General features: G+C 32.1%; 1 protein-coding gene across 4 annotated transcripts in view; it reads left to right on the top strand.

Annotated features, from left to right (window-relative positions):
* The window catches only part of LOC6576783 (beta-1,4-glucuronyltransferase 1), a 78,306-nt gene that overhangs the window by 31,561 nt on the left and 31,743 nt on the right, over positions 1 to 15,002 (top strand). For all 4 annotated transcript variants that reach the window (XM_015165375.3, XM_015165372.3, XM_044008563.1 and 1 more), the window contains one exon: positions 11,303 to 11,322. The gene's annotated coding sequence lies outside the window, so the exon portion shown is untranslated. The remainder of the gene's footprint in view (positions 1 to 11,302; positions 11,323 to 15,002) is intronic.

Genomic DNA, 15,002 nt, shown 5'->3' with positions numbered 1-15,002 from the left:
ACTTGCTGAAGATTAGGCAGAGAAAATTGCAGAAAGTAAACTTAAGTTGAAGGATTTACACATGATTACACCTGAATTTGTAGTGACACCTAAGGGTCGTAGGCTTGATTAAGTTGCTGTTAGTTGTTGTTGCTGGTGTAGTTGTCGTTGTTGTTGTTGGTGTAGTTGTCGTTGTTGTTGTTGTTGTTGTAATTGTTATTGGTGGTATCTCAGAGCAACTGTCGCACACGTCTCGTTTGTGTTTATGACATAACAAAGTTTGTTATTCCGACTTGTTCACGAATGCAAAAATAATAATAATAACAACAATCGCAACAAGGACATGAGCCAAAAGTTTAGCTAGTTGACCAACAACAACAACAACAATAACAATGACAACAATAAACATAAAACTAACAACAGCAGCAGCTGCTGTGAATAAAAATGTGTTGAAGCTGATGGAATATATAGAGAGACGAACTAGACGAAATTGATGATGAGCTGATGGTGACATAGACGTGAATATTTAAGCAATGCTGAACGAATGAGAATTTAATATAGAACTATTTGATATACTACTTGGTATAGATACAACTTTTAAAGATCTTTGTTAGACGTAAGCAAAATTATAAATTTTCTTGTCTCCTATACATATTATCGATTCCTTACCTACATTGCTCTAATCCTTATGATATATATTTTCTAATACATGCATTTTATACAATAAACAGCATATTAGATATTTGTAAATTCCATATAAATATTTTCCAAAGCGCTGCAGATGCTCTCTCCTAGTAAAATTTCCTTTTATTCATCTCTTTTGCACTTTGTTTTTAATTTCTCGACATGCACATATGAATGTTAATTCTTTTTGCATTTTATATTTTGCATAAAAAAAAATGCAAATTTTTATTATTCTATATATGCTGCTATGCATACATATGCATGCGTATTTGCATGCGGAGTGGCTTCTTGCCGAATTTTTTTTTGCCATGGCAATTGCTTAGTGATGCGTACAAAGCTGGCGTCAAAAATTTTTTTATACTCGTTCACAAAGGGAAGAGAGTGTGTTGGGTTGTGTGCAAGCGATGATGAATAGGTAATTTATTTAAGTTTATTTGAGGCTCAGCTGAAGCTTAAAATTTGGCTAGTAATTTACGGTTGACAAACTAAATTTTTATTGGAAAATATAAATTAGAAAATTTTTTTACTCTTTTCGAGCCATAAACCAGCATTATTAAGTCGTTCGCGTCTGACTGTAATATTTTTATTTTTGTTAGCTCATAAAATTTATAACGGTTTTTGGACTTAACAGAGTTTTAAACTGAATTTAACACAACACTAATTTTAATGGGATGTTAAAGATTTACTAAAGATTATTATAGGGGCAGGGAATGCTGCTGGAGGGATTATTGTTGGTTAACTATTATACAAGTACAATAAATATGTAAGAAAAAATAAACATGTGCAAATTAGTAATTGCTCAACTTTCAGTTAATAAAAACAAGTAGTAAATACTTATATTTATGATTATATATGTATGTACACACTTATAGTATGTTCTCTTTATATAGTATATATATATCTATATTTTATTTTATGCGATGCGAACACTATAAAATATGATGTGCTTTCTGTTATTATTAAAATGTATGCATTTTGAGATCAATTTTATAATTATTAATACGATTATCAATTCTTAATTCATACGAGCTATGAACGCTGACTTCGTCTGTTTAACTCGAGAGAATAATTTTACCAAGGTTCACAATCTCTTTATACGTCCAAAACTCTTACAAATCTCTTACCTGGTCACAATATATCACATATTTCCTCTTTAGATTCTTGCTATTTAAAATTGCTATTTTAAATTTATACTTCTATATTATCTTATTTAAGTTAAAGCTCGAATTGTGAAATTAAACAATAAATGTCAAGCGAAAAAGTTGCTCAAAAAAGTTATTAAAGTTTCATCAGCGCAATCAACATTTGTATATTTTTTTTGTACCTCTTTAGAAATTTATAGTTTCATTTGTTGCGTATCCCTTAACTTACAGACTTAAAAAATATGAAGTGTGAAATGAGTTTTTATAAGAATTCTTGATGAAGTTTTTCGTAAATATTTTGTGTTTTTTTCCTCTTGATTTTGTAGGGTCTGACACACACATATGTCTATGCATATTAAGCTCCAAATTTATGGGCGACTCACACACACACACACACTCACAGAGATAGTGAGAGAAAGAGCAAGAGCATTACCAATTTTCAGAAAATTTAACCCATGGGAATGACTTGAAATATTTATGTAATTCCATGTTAAATATTTGCGCAATATCAACAAAATGAAATGCAAGCTAAAATGAAATGACAAACCAACCGAAACTGTTAGAACATTCTATTACATATGTTCCGACCTGTCCCTGTCCCTGTGCCACTCTTCTGACAACGTATGTCCTTAAATTTATCTTGTGACAAGCAAGCCCGTTGATTGTTTGACCCTTGGGCAACAGAACATCCATTTAGCTGGCATGTATACATTTATTATTGTAAGTTTAATTATCATGCATAAATTATAATCATTCAGTTTTCACACTCCAGCGACTGGCTGAAAATTTAATATGTTCAAGCGAATGCGAAAATTCGTCCACTTTGTTTGGCTGCATAATTTAATTGGTTTGAAATTCAATGATTTATCATGTGCACTCGATTTTTAATTGATTTTTACCTCTCATTAAATAAAATGTGGATTTAATTTTTCGTTAATGTTCTGCGCTAGGGCATGTCAGACACAGAGATACTCTAATGATGGTCAATTTTTAAAGTGAATAGTGAAGTAATTAAATTAATATGTATGCATAGGTATGTATATGTCATTGGCCATAGTTGGAGCATATCAGAAAGTAATTATAGGTCAAGTATTCATCATCATATGCAATGCTTGAATAACTAGAGTTCGACTTCGAGGCAAACACTTTAATGCATCGAGCCAACAAGTTGTGAGAGAACTAATGGAATTCCAAAGTGTTCGTGACAAGTTTCCAGCTCCAGTTGGTGTCGAGTTCGATGTGATACGAACAGCCGAAGACGTCCTTCTCTCTCTACAGTCGGATATTGAGAAAGAACTAGAGTGACTCGGGTATTGCTCTTGATACTTTAAGGAGTCAGCAATAACTGAGTTTGTTAGAAATATTTTTTAAAATTATTATTTGAAATTAATTATATACTTTTTTAATTGAAAAAAAAAAAAAAAAAAAAAAAAAAAAAAAAAAAAAATAAAAAATACATATTTTGAGCTAACTTTATTTAAATACAAATTTTTAGCATATTTCTCATAATTTGAAATATGTTGAATATGATCACTTGTAATATAGTATATAAATATATATCAATTAAAAATCAATATCCTCTTTTTTACTACAAAATAATTTATATCCTTTCTATTTAATTAAAGTTTGTACAAAAGGTACATATTTACTTTCTCATTTTGTTTATTTGACTATTAATTGAAGCAAAAAAGTATTGAATGATTAGCTTTTTATTTTCTGGGCTTTGCTGCTGTTCTCTCTAATTGAAATAATTGTAAATTACATCGTTGTAAAGTAAATGTAAACGTTTACATTTGATAATTGAAATTAAATACAAATAAAATAATTTTTTTGTTCCTAATTTTTTGCTCGTTTACAAATTAATTCTTTTTTAAATGCGTTAAGCTAATAACACATTAATTAAATGAGTGCTAAATTTCAATCCAATAAATGCTAATTGATAAAATAAAATTAATAAGGGGAATGGAGAAGGCAGTTAAATTTGCTTAGGAATTGGGTTAGCTATGTAGATATGATATGCTCATATGTGGTGAATAATGCTTATATATATGTGGTATGTGTACTTTACACTGTACTTTATAGTCATATATTTATATATATATATACCTCTATGTTTACTGTTAGAGTCTGGCATTTATTCTGCGGCCTTTTTATTCTGGCTGACTTCGTTCATTCTTAATTGCCGTATTAGCTGAGCTGAGCTGAGCAGCGCAGCTGACGGTCTTGTGTGTGCCAACAATTTCATTAAGTTCGCTAACTCGCATATGTTGATAAAATTTAAGCACCACAGGAACAGGAAATGACTTTGTAAGCCCAACAAGGTTGCGCCCTCGCACACGTCGTATGAATAACATTTAATAACATTTACTTCAAACGTTGCGTCGTTCTTTTAGATGTGGCCTTTTAAATGGTTATGTGTGTGTGTGTGTGTTTGTCTATCTTTATACACAACACACAACCAAGTCCGTCTAACTCAAACCCAGCACAATTTCCATTATCATGCTGCCACAATGAGCGCATTTTAAAAATGAACATTTAATTACGCCTCATTGACAGCATTAAAATATCAATAAACTTTATTAATAATTATTCAGTTCAACGCACGCGTATGTGCCGCATTTCACTACAATTACCATAGAAATGACATTTAATTTGCTTTTATGGCTTTCATACTGCTTTTTATATTCATTGTCATTTATATAACTAAATTATGTGGAATATTTGCCCAAATTATTTTATTTAAAATTTGAACAACATTTTCTGCAAAAATATTCAGATTTGTATGGGTTTATATTTTATATTTGATAATAAGCAAATGTTAGGTACATATAGATTTGATAATAAATAAATTTGTTGTGCAAAACAAATAAATTTTTATTGTATTTCAATTTATTTCAATATTTTAATAAACACTGCAATTTTATTTTCTTGCTTTTCCAATTCAGTAAGAATAATTGAGTAACAATAAAATTAAATAAAATCAATTTCAGTTATTAAATTTAGAATATTCTGCATTTATATTATATATCAATTTTTATTTATTTTTTTTTATTTATAATATTTTATTTTAGAATATTATTTTTGCACATATTTGATTTGGTTAACATGTGAGAATATTCATGAAACTAAACTATTATTTGTTTACCAAGAATAACTTTAATAAATTATCTATAATACCCTATACGAATTGAAGAGTGGGTACAGAGGGCATATAAAATTTCCTAAATGTACGTAGAAGTAGGCGTGGCGTAGAAGTAGCCGATGTATTGAATTCGGCTCCTTTCAGAGCTAAAATGTATAAATTTGTATTCAATGCTCCTCCTGTTTGGTCGTCTTTTTGTTTGTTCATGTTTAGCTCTAGGCTAGAATATGTTTAACGCTTACTCCCATCATGGCCTTCAGGGTATTTCCTAGCCGTGCACTGTCACCTCGAGCCGTCTTGTTTACCCATAAATTTCCATTGGAAAATGTATTTTTTTCACCTTTCACATGCAGAGATAAATCACATTTTATTAGTCTACACGCTGATACTAAACTCTATTTTTTGTGCTACTTCTTGATTTGATTTTCTGTTTTCTGCGCAACAACTGTAAGTAAAATGTGCCGTGGGAATAACTGTAAATAAGAATGTTGCAGCTTGATTTCGTTATTTGTTGGGCAAACAGTTTTCAAGTGCCAAGAATCCATTGAATCTTTGGGTGCTCTAAGGTTTAGTTTTGGTTTGAGTTGAACAATTGACAGATTGACTATAAAGTAGTTCGTTTTTATTGGAATTTATGCTATTTGAAATATTTCGTAATTTTATAGAAAAACGTAAAATATATAGTAAAATATATATACATTAGTGGTACTTAAAGTTTTTACTTATATATTTATTATACATATTTCTATAAGCGATTTCTTGCACTTCAATATTAAGTAACTAAGCTTAAGCTTGAAGTTAATTTGTATATTTTTTTCACATTAATATACAAAAGAATGGAAAACTTTTGTTAATCAATTTAATTTAATTAAAAATACTAAAATAATTTTTTTAAAATTAATAGGAATTTGTTTATCTGTTCAAATTTTTATGAATACCTGATCAAATTCTTACTCTTTTATTTTTGTTTGTCATTTTCTTGCCTTTGACACGCTGTGCGCAAATCCTGTGAACAAGGAGTAACTACCCATAACAAGCTGTCTCCACACGCCCACTTGCCGTACAAACGGTAGCATACTTTTTTGGGGTAGTGTGACAGAATTTCGCACACTGTTTGCTACACATGACATAACCGGCAAAGTAAAATACTTTCAATGAGCACTTCCTACACACACACACACAGACACACACATGCGCCGAGCAGGAGGCGGAGAGATAAACGTAGCTCTTGTAGCACACTTCCTTGCTTTGCTGCTTACATGTGTATGTGTGTGTGTGGGCGTATCTTCCTTTCTCTGTGCGCGTGTGTGTTGTTGTCGCTAATAGACGTCGAGAGCTTTGCCAAAATTTTTAACAACATGCCGCCGCACACATTTGTTCGCTGTCAAAGGGCCTCAACTGTGCCGAGCTGTGGTCGCAAAGGAGCCGACAAAAAAAAAAAAAAAAAAAAAAAAAAACCCTTTGCAGTTGTTATTTCTTTTGGTGGAAGCGAGGGTGGTAGGAGGCAGGGAAACAAATACCGTGGCCATTAATTTAGTTTAGTCCTAATTAAATTGCATACGTTACCAAAAACACACACACATAGACTCATACACACACACACTCACACACATGCACATGAGCGGCTTATATGGCAGCTGACAGCCCTGCCACGCCCCTTTGTGCAGGTCCTTGAGGCTGTTTTTTTTTGTTGCCTCAAATTCTATGGCATGCACACATGTGTGTGTGTGTGTTCCTTGCGCTGTCTTCTCTATGTGTGTACGTGAGAGCGTGTGCGTGCTAGTATGTGTGTGTGTGTGGCTTATTTATATTTTTTGTTTTCTGTCGTTTGTTTTTAACGCTACAAGAGTTTTAAATATTTAATGAGTGTATTTCTGTCTCTGTCTTACCACATTGTCTCTCTCTCTCTCTTCCTCTTTTACTCTCTCTGCCTCTTTTTCTGTTTATTAGAGAGTTGTTTATGCGTGCGTTGAAGGCTATTGCAGTTTTACTTTTTATTTGGCTGTCGCATTTGGCATTTATTCTCAGGCAGTTGCCGCTTTAGCTGCAGCTCTCTGGGTGAGTCGTGGCTCAGTTCGTGTGAATTGCATAAACAACTTGCGCCGGGCTTTGCACTGGCTGAGTGATTTTGCATTGTGCTAGGAGAACAGCAGCTTTTAAAAGACAACTTTTTAGCACCAGCTGAAAGTTTTCAAATAGGAATTTTATATAAAGACTTTATAATATATGCATATATGGTATATAAATATATATACTATATAATATTAAACTATGCAATAGTTGACTTCCTTAACAATTTGTTGTTAATAATAAATTTGATAAATGACTTGAAAAACTGAAAAGAATTCTTGTTTAGAAAACATGCTATATATGTATGTAAATATACTCATGCACGATGTGCGTCAAGTATATTGATGATGTAATATGATCGTTGACCTATTTTGCAGCTTATATAGCTATCATCTTCGGTTGGCTTTATTTTTGTTAAACGTTTTAGGATTATAAATATAAATATATATTATAAAATTAAAAATATTTTTTTTAATATTGAAAAAATGATTTATTAAGACTTTCTGTTTTAAAATACATATATGTTTTGCATATATTATTATAAATATATGCTTAACTTCTAACTATTTAAAAAATATAATTATTTTTAATTGGTTGATTTATAATTAATTGAATCATTTTTATTTTTTTTTTTTTTTTTTTTTTTTTGTATTTTATTATATTTTTAAAATTATTTCTTAAAAATGTATCTATCAATTTTTGAAGGTATTGAAACATAACTCAGGTATTTTCTTTAATAAATTAATGATAATTACGATAAAACTATGAATATTTCTAACATATGTATGTTACTATCTTATATAATTATTTACGATTTCGTATTAGAAATATCCAGGCTTGATAGATATTTGGCCTACATAAAGCTCCATCCTTAGCATGTGTTCCAATAAGACTGAACCACTTTAGATACTTTAAACTGATTTCGCATTTAGTTGAATAATATGTGATTTTTAATACAATTTAGCAAAGTATTTAGCTGGTGCTTAAGGTGTTTCTAATGGTGAGGTCTCAGACTGCATTTGCCATGCTCAAATACACACACGATTATTGCCACGTCCATTTACACACACACATACTTTTATAGTTCGCTCACTGTCATAGCAAAGAAAATCGTATTATTCAACATTATTGCTCTTGACCCAACCGACCCGTAGTCGGAGCCCTCTACTACATACATATATCCAAAACAAATGACTTTGTTTGCTTTGCCCGGCACTCGCTGAGCCGTGCCCCCAGCACCTACTGTACGGCGCACACTCCGCCACTTGAGAAGTCAAGTGGGAGCCGTAACAGTGAGGAGCAAATGCTGCTGCTGCTGTTGCTGTTGCTGTCAACGCATTGGGGACTTTGAGTCTGAGACTGAAGCTGAGACTGAGGCTAAGGCTGAAAACTGAGATTGTGACTATGTCGGTCACAGAGTGCTCGACTTTTGCTTGTAGAAGAAAATGCTCATGAATGAATGAAATTTCTGCACAATTTAAAAACTTCCGCATCAAGCGGCAACAACAATAACCACAGCAACAACCATGACAACAACAACAATAAAGGCAGCAAAAATGTGCACAGTGACATCGAAAATAATGCGCCCCTATCTGTCCTCAGAGGGGAGCTGCGATGCGCAGGTTTCCTTTCCGTTTATTTTCGAAACATATATATATTTTATATATATACTTATTTTTTGCTTTTCGCATTATCTCACATTTATATTATATATATATATGTTTTTTAGTATTTTCTTTTGCTGCTGCATTTTGGCGTAGTTTTCTCTTGGATCGAAGCGAAATGCTTTGCGGATGTATTTAGTATACGCTTTATTTATATTGACAGGCACGGAAATTTTGTTGGTATTTTGCTAGACAATCGATGCTTGGATAAAAAAAAAAAAAAAAAAAAAAAGTTTAAATTATTTGAAGCTGTCTGGAAGTCTAAAAGATATTGCAACAACTTAGAGACTGTTGTACGCTTGGGTATATATGTATGTGTGTATATGTATGTGTATATATACATATATGTTTGCTGCAGATTTTGAATGGAGGTTGTTTAATATAATGAAGAGAAGCAGTTGCTCAAAAAGTAGATGATATAATGCGAAGTATTATTAACTGATGTCTTTTAATATAAGGTTTTTTAAAGGAATCAACATCAAATAGAAGTCTATTTAAAGCTATATCAAATGTATTTATCCAACCGTTTATCGATCTAACTTAATAATAGTGAGGATTATTAAAAAGTAAGCACAGACATAAACTCGCAATTTTAAATAAAGACACACACATATAAGCACACACTCTGCTTGCTGCGCAGCGACTGCGCTTCGGGTGTAGTTTGGATTGTACTATGTTAACTTAATTGTTGAATAGTTTTTTTTTTAGATGAAGTTTCCTAATCGAATTTTTAGAGCGTGATGATGACATGAATATGTGTATATAATTGTTTCTCGAGTTTCGTGTTGTTGTTGTTCGTGTTGCATTTGTTGATGCTACTACACTACGAAAAGCGCAACAAAAGTTTTCTTATTTTAAATTTAAATATTGCAAACAATTTGGCAATATAAAACTCTTCAAATAATTCATAGTAAGACAATCAAAAATCTGATTAAAAAAAAAAAAGGAAAAGCTTTAAATATTGCTTCTTATCACATTTATCAGAATGCTTAACTACTTCTAATCAATATTATTATATAGCATTTCAAATTTTAGGAATATATATATATATTTTCTATATATTTATAATGAAATTTCCTGCACATTTCTGGTCATAAATTTACATACATATCTCCGAATGTATGTGTGCTAGCTAATAAAAAATCGCATTCACTTTTATGCAACGTCAAATAGTTAATTCGCTATTCAAATAGCTTGCGCTAACAATTCTTCCTTGCAACAGCTTGCCGGGTGCATCTGCCTTTTTTTTTTTTTTTACCCATTTTTACGCATTCTCTCAGCTGTTCTTAGCTGTCCTGTGAGATGTGGCATGAAAAGTCCTGCAATCCACGCAACTCTGCACTTTGAACAAAGTGCACTAAGGCAAACTTCAAAGTGTGTGCGTTTTTTAGTCGCATTTGCACTGCTCAAAAATTAATGTGCTGAAAGAGAGAAAAAGAAAAGAGAGAAAGAGAAAGAGAAAAGAACGAGATGAGTGCCTGCATAAATGATGCCCAAAGGACACTCTTGCGCCTTAGTTACCCTTAGAAGTGGAGAGGGAAAACGTGCATCATGTGCAAAGAGAAGAAGAAGCGGAAGAAGTAGTTAAAGGTAGCGAACAAGGCGAACAAATGAGCGAAGCGTGAAACGAAAGATGCAAAAAATGAAAGCAAAACGAAGAAAATCTTTGCATATGTTGCATTTACCCTGTGGAGTCATTTATCAAGGATTACATAGCACAGAAATAATGAGTTCGGTAATAGATTAATGATAATGACAAGAGACTAAGCATTTTAGACATTATCTAAATGCTAGGTAGAGTACAGAGCCAGAAGACACGTTTTAAATATCACAGCTGTATTACTGAAAAAGGGTTTTTATTTATTTTATTTTAAAATAAAAAAATAAAATAAATTATTTTTTATTTTTATTTATTTATTTTTTTTTATAAATTTTTCTGTTAAAGTTAAAAAATTAAAACTATAATAAACATGAATCAAAACTAAAAAGTTATTAAAAATTAATTTAAATTAAATAAACATTAAATTCAAAGTTAATTTATTTTAATCAAATTAACATTAAATAAAAATAAATCTTTATCAACTTAATTAAATTAAAATTGTATTAAAAATTAATTTTAATTAATTAAAATTTGGTATTTATATATCTACGAAGCTAAAAATAAATTAAATATTGTTTTATGCTTAAGCGTAAAGCAAATTAAGTTCATAAAAATAAAAAATTTAACACAAGCCATAGCATATTTTCATAGATAATAGTTAAGTCGAGTTTCCTTTGCGTAAAGTTGAATTAATTTTAAAGCATAATGTAGATAGAAAGAAAATGAGTTTCAAACAGTGTACATCGGAGTGATCAGAGACTCTTGAAAAAATACTTTGTTAATGTGAATTCATTTGTTTAAATGAAAGGGTGACGCCCAAGAATTCACCGCTGATTCATGAAATGAAATTCCTGAAAGCTAATTTGCATAGTAACAAATTTACCAAAATTTAAGTTAGCTTTCGAATACTCCACTAATTTATGACTTAAAAATCTACTCTTTCTAACCTAAAGACACCTAATTATTTCTTGCAAACAATTAAATCTAATTTGATCTATTCTTTCCCTTCTCTCTTTTTTAGCTACTTGCAAGCCCATTCAGGTGAGTTGATATTTGAATTCTGTCTGTAATAGGAGCCCCTATTCGTGGAAATCGCAAATCCATTCAAAGTCACGCATTTAATTGTCTCAAACTCTGCGTCAAACTCAAAAAGCCCGTAGCTAAGCGACTAAGCACTAATTAGGCATCCCATTATTTGATTTGATTTTCGTTTGAAACTTCAAAGACAAAGCCCGCACACACAAATATACACATCAAACAGGACGGAACTAGCGTGGATTTGAGCGAAAGGCGCATATTTTAGCATTTGCATACTAATTTCCATTATTTAATTAAATTTTAAGACAAAAAATATTTATATTATATTTATTTATTTCCAAAATAACGTATTAAATGGAATGTAACCTATAATACCATATACATAATAAAAATAAATATAGTTTAAAAATTAATAAAACAATATTTTAAAAGTTCTAAATATAATTTATAAATTACAAATTATAAGAAAAGTAGACTAATATTATATAATGTCTAATTTTTTGTAATATATGAATTAGGCTATTTTTTGTAACTAAATTCTTCATAAAAAACTAGCTCTTCTGTTCCAATATACATATATAAATACATATCGATTGCTTTCGCCCAATACATTTTGAAACTCCCCATTTTTACCGAATACAGGGTATAAGGAATGAAGTAAATGACTCATTTAGTGCTGACAATGCGAGCCGCTTTGATTTATGTGAAAGGCGCAGACTGGCAGCGAGCGGGCCGAGCGGTTGTCGGGGCAAACTGCGTAACTCTGCGTGCAAAACTTCAAGCGTCGACAGTTTGACTGGCAGCAGCATGTGGTAGAGTCCTCCCGCTCTCTGCTTGGTGTTACGCCGCACACTATGCAAATAAAACGACGCCGCAAAAGGCAAGTCAAGTTGTTCATAACTAACAGGCCACACACACAAACATACACACATACATATGTGTATTTAGTATATGGAGAGTATTTAGTTAGTATTTGGGCACATAATTAGTTTATGTGTTTGTCGATGTGCGGCTAGCGTGCCGTTTGGCCAAATCTCATCTGGTGCCGCATTTGGTTGACGACCTCGTTAATCAATGTCTCGCGGGCGTTGGATCGCTTGAACTTTATGACCATTCATTTTGTTTGGAGCTGCGCTCAAATTGTCATTTTGATTAACCTTAATTAGTGGCACGTTGACATTCATCCGCAAATGAGTGCCACACTCATGTAGAAGCAACTGGCTAACCATCCAGCAATCCAGCAAGCCAGCAAATCAGCAACTGGCCAACAGCCTGGTTTTTGGTTCCAGCCTTGCCCCACACAATCACACACACACACATACACTCGTTGCGATGTCGCTTAAATGAGAGTGACATTTTGTGGCACACGTTTTCTTCGACAGCAGGCAGAGCTGGCCTCTGCCTCTGCCTCTGATGCATATTGCCAACAGCAACCAGCATTATTTTACACTTCTCCTTCACCCTCTCTATCGCTCTCGCTCTCGCTCTCTCTGTAGTTGCAACTGCCTCTGCAAGCGACTACTGTTGGTGTCGATTGCAAATGAGTTTCTGTGCAGTATGTGCGAATCGCAAGTGCTTTGAGCCATTCAATTTTTTGGTTAGCTTGAGACGACTTCCTAATGCGCTGAAACGATTTAGCAAGTCAAATTTTTCGTAATATAAGACTACTAACTAACTAGTTATGAAACTAACTACTCCTGATTAACCAAATGTATTTGTAACAAATGAAATTATTTTTGAAATTTGTGGTTCTTTAAAATAATATTTAGAAATGTATTTTTATTTTAATTTTTTTAAACAATATGTAGTTTTTATTGAATTTGTAATATATTTCTAAGAAATATAAAACTATTCATATTATTAGTTCATTATTTATTTGAAATGCAATTATATTTATTTTCATTTGATTGCATTTTATATTTATTTACAATATATTTTTTAGCTCGTATTTATTAAAATTCGAAGATACATTTTTATTTACATATATATTAAATATATAGAATGGCAAAATATTTTTGTATACTTTATAATTTATTTGCTTTACTTTTTCTTGTTGACAATTTTTGAATTTTGCTCATATTCATATTACATATTCAAATATTTTATTTTACATTAATTATTTTTATTAAAATATTATATTTTATATAATTAATTCAGTTAAGTTTTATTGAATTGACCGTAACCACAGTTAATATTCCATATTTACCACCATGTGTAGAGTATTCGAATGTCGGCTTTGGCTCATTTGTGCGTATTGTTTGCTGAGCAAACAGTTGCTCGACCTGAAACACTTTCGCATGCAAAACCAATTGCAGTTCAGTGCTAGTATTGAATGTACCTTCTCTATAGGCTGCCCTGTTGGGCAGTGCATCTCTCACACACACACACACACATTCTCTCTCTCTCTCTCTCTCCCAGTCACTGTTTCTGTATGGTGCACATTAATTATGCTAGATGTCAGCTGAGCGTCAGCTTTATGACTATTTCTGCTATTATTTGCTGTGCTCTATTTACTTGCCAATGACAGTGACTGCGAAAAGTGTGTCGACCTCTCGGTGCTGTTGCCCACACGAGTTCGCCAAACTAGTTCGCATTGCCTGCTACGGATTCACTTGACTTTGATCTCAATAAGTGCTAATTACTCGGGTTTCGATTTTGCCAGCTGCGTGCTTTGCTCAGTCGCTGGCAGCGCTTGAGCCAATGGCCTGAGGAGATGGTTGTGCAAAACTTTCACGTAGTTCATTTGTCAATGCAAAAATATATTTATCATCTTGTGTTTAGTTGTGTGGCTGTTGCTGTTGTTGTTGTCTGTTTGTTGTCATCTTTATTGTTGTTTTTGGGACAGGTAGCAGACCTGTCACGTTTTCAGTTTGTTTTGTTTTATTTGCTTTTATCGGCTTCCTACACAAGGGAGAGTTCTGGGTTCCACCTTTTTCTTTTGGTCTTTGTGTTAAGTTTTCTTTTTTTTTTCTGGATTTGTTGTTGTTGCGAACATTACGTTTTGTTTGCCAACCAGTCAGTCAGTCAGTCAGTCAGTTAGTCATTCAGTCAGCCAGCCAGCCAGCTTGAGGCCTGTCAATAAAGTTCTTGACACCTTTACTTCATTTGCTCAGATTTCTCTCGACATGACTTTAGCATTGCTTTCTGTTCGAGGGTTTTCCTTTTTTTATTTTACTTAACAAACACTATGCAAATTTCTTTAGCATGTACCTTTGGCGATACCCTTGTGGCGGGTATTAAAATACTCGCATGAATCGTGTCACGCATCGCTGGCTACAAAGACTGAATTTATTCTTTACAATCATATAGCTGTCACGGAAACTAAGTAAAGGAAGCAAAGTTTTGTTTTATTGCGCTAAGGCTTTTAAACAATTGTCCGCTGGATATTTATTGTAGTTTCTTCCTGTATTAAATGAAGTTTGTTGTTTGCGTTTTTTGGCCTTGCCCAGAGGTGTTAGAATCAAATATAATTAGTTTCTTTGATGTATATAATATAAAAATGTATTAAAATTTCATTAGCATTAAAATAATGGTTTTATTTGTTATTTAAATATTTAAAAAAAATAAATGGCAATTCCTGTTTTTTTTTTTTTTTTTTTTTTTTTTGAATTTGTCATGGTTATAAGAAATATTAAATAATATTCCCAGAGCATTACAAATTTGTCTAAGCTTTGTTTTAGTTT

This window comes from Drosophila mojavensis, unplaced genomic scaffold (assembly GCF_018153725.1).
Source record: "Drosophila mojavensis isolate 15081-1352.22 unplaced genomic scaffold, ASM1815372v1 contig_36, whole genome shotgun sequence".
Classification (NCBI taxonomy): Eukaryota; Metazoa; Arthropoda; class Insecta; order Diptera; family Drosophilidae; genus Drosophila; species Drosophila mojavensis.
The sequence above is the reverse complement of the archived record's forward strand: the minus strand, read 5'-3'. Positions and strand labels throughout refer to the sequence as shown.